Here is an 8,855-nt window from a genome sequence, read left to right on the forward strand (position 1 = left end):
ACCATGGTCAAACACAAAATAACAAATGCCAAAATATTAAAACTTTAATTTTTTGGTTTATTTGAGTGTCATATATAAGATTTTGTGTAATCCCCCCCCCCCAAAAAAAGCTATAGCCATCTGCCATAGTTTTGTCATAATACATAAATATTGCAGCCTGCAGTTATTGTATGTGTTTGTGGTTTTTTAAGTATACAATTTATTATCCATAATATATTGGTTGAGTTTTAATTAAAAAAAAAAAAAGCAAACTTATTTGCTAAAAAAGTTATTTTGCTGTGAGTCAAAAAGAAAGTAGTAAGTTAAAAAGTGTTGAGTTTTGGTACATAAAAAAAAGTTTCATTTACAAAGATTGTTGAAGTTCATGAGATTCAATGCAAAAACTTAAGTTTGCAGCATCCTCAGCTTCCTCCTATTCCAATTTCAATTTCACTAGGGATCATTTCAATTTTCACTTCGGTACAAGATGTTAGCTTCTCAATTGCTAAACACCGTGTAACATTCATTATAAAACAGTAAATTCCAACCAAGCAATCTGATTGGACAAGTGGCATTCCATGAGTGGTGATAATTAAGCAATATCATATGAGAAGGAGTGCTGTTGTGATGAATATCAGCATGGATGCCATATGGTCGTAAGCACTGACCTTAAGGAGGATATTTCTTTGATACAACAGTTCAACACACACCATTTATTATCAATTGATTATAATTTGTTTGTTTCTTTAACCAGTTATTTTGTGTACCCTTACAATAATATTAATAATTGACAGAACCAGACAAAGAGAATGCAACAACTTCACACACACAGCTTGTGCATCAGCTTTCCATACAGTGCCTTAATCTCATGTACGTAACTTGTACAAATTCTCTTTGAAAAAAACGTTTTGTAATGATGAGTGGCTTAGGAAGTATCGTCACTTCGCTGAAGATGTGACAAAAAGAAGTGATGCAATGGCTCATCATGACCATCAGCTTTTGCTAAAAAAGAATCTGGTAGCTATGTGTCAGACTTTGATCAAAATTGTGGAAGTTTAAAGCTTCTAAAAAAGGTTATATGGCAGTTTTCAAACTTTTCGGGGTCAGATAACATTATTTTGGAAAAATTTGTAAAAGTTAAAAAAAAATTGTCAAACTTATATGAATATTAAAGGAAATATTATAAAAAGGCGAGTAATAATGCTAATATTTTACAAGCATGTCTTGATCTTTAGGTTAAAGGAAAACAGCTGTACCAGTTGTTTTGTAATATAAGAATATAACAAAATATAACAAAATATAATTCTTCATTGTGAATGAATAATCACTTATACTTACACTGAAATCAGTAAACTGGTTCACATTATTACTGTGCATCCATTCATTTAACCCAGTTATGAACTTACATTAAATCGAATGCCTTGGGGAAAAAAACAAAAATGAAGAAATCAGGGCTAGAACTAAACACACAAAAGTGTGTGACTAAGACCATCAGTAATATTGTTAAATAGAGGTTAATTTGGGATTTACTAGATGGAGCTGCCAACATTTCGGGATCAGCACACAACACATACGATATATTTACAAAAGTATTTGGTCAAACCTGCAATGACATTTTATCCAAATACATAAACTTCAATATAGAGTCGGTCCCTCTTTTGATGCTATAACAGCTTTTGTTCTTCTTGGAAGGCTGTGCACAAGATTATGGAGTTTTTTGTGCACATTCATCCTGTAGAGCATTTATGAGGTCAGACACTGATGTTGGACAAAAAGTTCTGGCTCGCAATCTCCGTTCCAGTTCATCCCAAAGGTGCTCGATGGGGTTGAGGTCAGGGCTCTGTGTTCGGGCCAGTCAAGTTCTTCCACACGGAACTCATCAAACCATGTCTTTGTGCACTGCGGCACGGTCATGTTGGAATAGGAAAGGGCTTTCTCCAAACTGCTGCCACAAAGTTGGAAGCATAGCATTGTCCAAATGTTTTGGTATGTTGAAGTATTAGGATTGCACTTTACTGGGGATGAGGAGCCTGATTGAAACACCTGAAATCAATAATTAACAGGTTTGGTCAAATACTTTTGTTGATATAGTGTATTATATGTAATGATCAGCATACCAATCCAACTTATTGTTTTGGTTTTTCAGTTAGGAATGTTCCTGGTGTTATAATGATATTAAAACATCTCCTGATTCTTTTCTAATAAAGACACATAACACATAGTAGTAACTGTAATACTGTTTGACTGAAAGAAACTGTTTTATAATTATAACCCCACAGTCACAGTAATCAAACTAATTACTAATCTATTATTACATGCCACGAATGATCAGTGTATAATACCAGAAATCAGTTTGCACTCCATCCACTCAAGTTCATGCTCCAGTTTAAAAGCCTGATTGTAAGGAAACATTACAATTAAAATCTTTATGTATAAACAAGTAAAAAAACATTCTAAATGAAGGTTTAACTCTCTGGTGAATAGGAGTGTTTCTGGTGAAGTATTGAAAGTGTTTGGATAAGGATAAGCATTTAAAGTGTAATAAAACCACAGTGATGTTCAATTCTAAAATCTGATTGGTTAGAAGCAGCTCTGACACTAGTTTTGGCTAAAAAGTAAACCAGAGATTCACAATTTTCTAAACTCACACAGGTTGTAGGGCAGACGCACTACATAATATACAGCTAAATTCGTTTTTAACAACTTTAACAGCCATCCATCCATCCATCCATCCATCCATCCATCCATCCATCCATCACCCATCCATTGAATCATCCATCCATCCACCCATCCATTTATCCATCCATCCATCCATCCATCCATCCATCACCCATTCATTGAATCATCCATCCATCCATCCATCCATCCATCCATCCATCCATCCACTACCCATCCATTAAATCATCCATCCATCCACCCATCCATTTATCTATCGAATCATCCATCCATCGAATTATCCATCCACCCATTCATCCATCCACTACCCATCCATTGAATCATCCATCCATCCATCCATCTATCCCTCCACCACCCATCCATCGAATTATCCATCCACCCATCCACCCATCCATCCACCCATCACCCATCCACCCATCCATCCATCCATCCATCCATCCATTGAATCATCCATCCATCTATCCCTCCACCACCCATCCATCGAATTATCCATCCACCCATCCACCCATCCATCCACCCATCACCCATCCACCCATCCATCCATCCATCCATTGAATCATCCATCCATCCACCCATCTATCAAATCATCCATCCATCCATTTATCCATCCATCCATCCATCCTTCCATTTATCTATCCAACCATCACTCATCCATGCATCCACCCATCCATCCATTCAATCATCCATCCACCCATACATCGAATCATCCATCCACCCACCCATCCATCCATCCATCCACCCATCCATCCATCCATCCATCCATCCAGCGTCTGTACTGCTTATCCTGTGTAGCATTGTGGGCAACCTAGATACTATCCCAGGAAACTTACAGTAGGGCACAAGACAGTGTACAGCCAACCCATCAGAGTGCACAAGCACACACACACACACACACACACACACACACACACACACACACACACACACATTAAATAATACAATACAACATAACATACAGTAACATAACATAACATAACATAACATAACATAACATACAGTAACATAACATAACATAACATAACATAACATAACATAACATAACATAACATAACATAACATAACATAAAACAATATAACACAATACAGAGTGTCATTCATTTAAAAAAGTTGCAAAGTCACTTGGAGTAAGAGAAATACAACACTAGACTCTATGTTCTAGGAAGATAATCACCTTCACACCACCCGATTGTGAAATATTTCCCATAACAGCATGTTCTGAAGTGTTTTATTCCTTACATAATATCAGCTTTTACAGTCGTGCTTAAACATTATTGCTAGTATTCTAATGATTTGTCCTACCTTATCAAACTGTCCCACAGTACTGAGCATTTATAGGTCTTCATAAACCAATGCCGTGAATGTTTTAGACACTTTATTGCTTTGACCTTATCAGTAAATGACTCGAGAATGAAAATATAAGTAGCATATTTTTTTATTTATTCTGTCTTATGATCAGCAAATGTCTTTGTTGAGTTTAAAAAGTTTATTTATTTATTTATTTATTTTTTTTGTAAAGGAGGCAAATATACTGTAGCTGATAGAATAAAAATCGTAACAGGGACTAACTCCAAACCATTAAATGCAACTCTACATGAATAAAACACGCCGTATAAAGTGTCACTCTTTAATCAATAAATAAGTTTACCTATTGACGCATTAGTATGGAAGTAACTTAGACGAGGACTTTGCGTTGAAGCATATCAGAAAACCCTGCTGTTGATTATTTTTCCGTAACGGCTTACCACGCTGTAATTGTTTTACTCTAACGTACAGACACGGGACAATTGCTAAGCATGGCGAGAATCCCACCATATCCCCAGCCTGTTTCAGTCCAGCAGGGGGCAGCCTACATTCACAGAAGTGACTAGGGATCATTTCTTTATTAGGCCCTAACTCAGATATGTTTGGACAGAGAAGACAGGATTACAGTGACAGTTCAGTTTAATACCTTCCCTGATGAGAGGACACTGTGTGTCTGTGTGTGTCTGCGTAAAACAGGGTCTATTGAGATTCACAGACTGAAACAGAACCAGCTGAACATCAATACAGAGAGAATTCATGGGTGTTGTCCTTACCTGGTGTCCTTAAAAGCTTCTGCAAGTAGATTTTCACGATGTTAGACATAAAACCCGGGTTTTATAAAAACATCAAACCCATCTCTATAAACTCCTCCCGGTGTAATTATATCCCGACACGTGCCTCTGTGTTTTACTTCAATCGCATCAAATGGTCTATAAAAGATTTCGTGCTACAGACGCGCATGTGCATGCGCATGTAAATACACACGTCTGTGATAAACAGGGATAATTATACAATCTGTGGTTTGAAAGAGTATAAAATAAGGGATGAAATGACTGAGCTCTGTCTGTCACTAAATTATACAGCTCCAATCAGATGTTATTTAGAGCTGGATAATGAGTAAGTAATCACACTCAATCAGTCGTGCTGCCTCGCATGGCATGTTTACCCCTATTAAAGCTCTGTCTTATAAAGGTAAGCAAGTGATTGAGCAATTGACTCCTCTAGAATTGATTTGTGCTGGACTTCAGAGCCTTGACTTGACTGAAAAGGCCATATTATTTCCTGAGCTCGTGAACAGTGCATTTTTTTTCTTCTTCTTCTTCTTTTTCTTCTTCCCCACCAACACAACCAATAAGTGCATCTGCCTGGCGTGTGTATGCCAACACGTGAGGCTTTATGGTCGAAGCGTGGCTGCTGGAAATCTTGGGCGTCTTGGCCCCGATAGTCTCTGCGGATTAGGAGCTCTTTTCCAGACGAGCGCTACATCCTGCTGCTGACGGCAGCTTTATTTATTTATTTTTGCCAAGTCATAAAAGTGTCAGTCAGGTTACTACGGCATGGCTTTGAAGCAGGGAGCTTGTGTCATGAGATACACCAGAAAACTGCCCTAGCGGCAGGGTGTCAGGCTTCACCGACTCCCCACGAGCTCCATATCTGGATCCTGGACGCTGGATACAGACATCACAGCCAAGAGCAGACCAGGAACGCCAAAGTACCCAAGTCCCACAGAGATGGGGAGGGGGGAGCGTGCTATAAATCAGTTTTAGTAATGCCTTACTGCATGAAAGAGAGGAGGCTTGGCCCTTTCACCCTCCACTATCTCTCACCCACGGTTCCCTTCAACCCTTCACACACCCTCTGCTCTATGGCTGACCTACAACGAAAGAGGAAAGGGACAAGGCACGGGGCTAAGGCTGAATTTAATTAGCGCCTCCCTGACTCGACCTTCCTCTCCTTCCCGGACTTGGGAGCATGAAAGCAGGCTGGCTTCATCCCAGATGGGGAATTTTCCAATTCATCAACTGCTTCTGCGGCAGTTGTTTCTCCGAGCAGCTGGTGATGCTGGAACTGGCCGAGCTGGTATTTTTCAGCTCATCCAAGCTACCGCCGATGCTCTGCTCCGCTCCGCAACCCTTTGCTCCTCGTTACAGAGCATGATTCATGCATAATGCACATCACATGGCACCTTTAATGCTCTCCTGCTGAACAGGCTCGGGCCGGCCCCCCAGCAGGCACGGTCCAGGCAATGTTCCTCAAACAAATCTCATGGCTCAGAGTACATCTGCAACAGGTCTGATGTGAGGAACTAATGAGAAGCAGAGCCCGCCAAGATTAAATCACTACCTTCCAACCGGTGCTTATATTCCCAAATCAGAAAATGGTACAGGTCTGGTCCGAGGCTAAATCAAAACATGTTGTAAGTGGGATGGATTTAAAACTAAAGGCTTCCTCTGAGAGATTTTATATATATAGGCTATATATATAATATATAAGATTAGTAACAAATGTCAACAGACATACTGTAAACTGTCATAAACCTTTATAAAGGGTTGTTTCAACCAGCAAAATTCATCACCTTTGATGTCAAGCTGACATAAAACCTGAATCATACACAGAACACATTAATAAACATAGCATTAACCTTTTATACAGTGAAGCTAAAAAAGTTAATGTAAAGCTTATGTCAAAGCTTCTGACGTGACATCTGTGGAAATTGAAATGTCAAATGTTCTCCAGGTAGGAAGGATGTCATCTCTCTTTCTCTCTATATATATATGTATGGCCTTTCAAATGTTAGTTGAGTTAGAGCTGGGTGTAGCATGGAAATTATCAGGTAACCAAAGATACACCTTTTTTGTAGGTGTACGTGATAAATTTTAGTATTTTCACACTGTTTTCTCTGGATGTTGTTTACTGCATCGATTATCTACAGCACTGGGCAAAAGTCTTGAGCCACCCATCATTTCTTCATATTTTGCTCAAATTTTTATGTAGTCTTGAGGAATAGTTCTTCAGGCTTCCTGAAGGTTTTGGTTCTCGGTTTCAGTCCAGTCCCCATACCTGAGCAGCCACACATTGACCAATGAATTATTTAAGCAAAAACACATCTAACTTAAGGCATGCACCAGTACGAAACAGGTGCAGATGGTGATATATATATATATATATGATCAGGCCCAGGGGTTTGTATACTGGTGATGCTGAATGCTGAGTGGTTGGAACAGATGAGAGGGGAAATGAGGTTGCTGCTGAGGTTGTTACATAAACAATCATTTTTAAAATTGTATCTTGCAGTCTGTCGCTGCAAGACATTTGCTCTTGATGCTTTTTTAGGAATAAACATTTAATTGGTCCCAGTCAATTATTAAAAATCATATTGTAGAAATGTTTGACATTTAATACAGTAATCTTTCAGGGTTATTATTTTGCCCCATTTCCAACTTACCCAAGGAGCCATTTTCCCCTACAGCATTTAAACCATCTTCTTTCTCTCACGGCATTTTATCCATTTAATGCTTTGGCACAGCATTGACTCTTCGACACAGACTAGAGCATTTTTTATTTTATTTATCAGTAAATCTTATATAGACTGCCTGGTCAAAAAGATCACCGTTTCAGAAGGTCAAGCTATTAGTCTGCCTGAAGCAGAGAAAACATTAAAATGACTGGAATTGGTTAAGAACTGTCCAAAACATAAAATCTGGATGCATAGTGTAGAACCATCAGTGACTGTGATTGGAGACTACTTAAATGTTTGGTGAAGTTGCAATAGACATCACAGCTATAGTAAAAGTAAGAGTATTTCCGTACACATGCAATGTGAAGGGAATTCATAGGATTGGGCCAAAACAGCTGTGTGGACGTAGGAAAACCACTTTTTAGTAAGGGTGACCAGAAAAAGAGGCTTTAGTTTGCTAGGACTTTGGAGCAAGGGGGAAAAAAATGACCCTAGGTGTTGCTTCAGTTGGTGAGGTTTAGACTCCCTTATATGTCAAGAAAGTCAGAAATGTAAAGCATTATGATGTCATTTTATTGCTTCCAGAAGCCAAATCCATAAATATTTTTCTATTACCGTTTAAATTCAGCATGTTCATGCAATAGTCTCAGGTTGACAGAAACTTAGCTAAGGTTACACTTCAATTACAAACCCAATATTGTGTTGTATTTTGTATTCATGAATTAAAGGCTTAGGGGCAAACAACAACAACAGTATAAAAAAAAACTGTACCTCATAATTCTCCTGCCAAAAGAACAGGAAAAAACCAAAAACAAATAAGAGTGGATGGTGCCGTGCATGTGAGCGGTGCTTCACTGGGTTGCAGCACTTTAGAGTGTGTACCTGTTGGCCCTTCATCCTTCCAAAGGGTTGTCAGAGGTCAAAATTCAAAGATCCAACTTTCTTTTTTATACCTTCAGGAATTCTAAAGGGAAGATGGAATCAGTGGTAGTGATGGCAGTTGTATTAAAGTCTTTCTATTGATCTCTACTTAGCTTGGCTTAGCTATAGGTTTTCTCACTTTGCTCAAAACGATGGTAGAAAATGAAAAATACAGTAATCTCACTTTTCCAAGACTAGGGTAGAGCCTGTGCTAGGAAGACTGGTCATAAGGCAGGAATACACCATGGACCAAATGGGAGTCCATCACAAAACATCTATTCCAAGATGCAACTATTCCAAATTGTTGCATATACTGTATAGCCAAGTCCAACAACTGGCATGTTTTTGGAAGGTAGGAAGAAAATGACGAACCTAGTGACAACCCAAAGGTTCAGTAACCCAAGATCACCCTGGATCGTTCTACCCTGGCGCTGCATTTTCATTAGACAAAACTCAGAACAAATGATAAAAAAGCTGGCCAGTAATTTTAGAAGACAGTACAATACATTATATATTAATG

This window comes from Clarias gariepinus, chromosome 17 (assembly GCF_024256425.1).
Source record: "Clarias gariepinus isolate MV-2021 ecotype Netherlands chromosome 17, CGAR_prim_01v2, whole genome shotgun sequence".
In the NCBI taxonomy this organism is placed as follows: Eukaryota; Metazoa; Chordata; class Actinopteri; order Siluriformes; family Clariidae; genus Clarias; species Clarias gariepinus.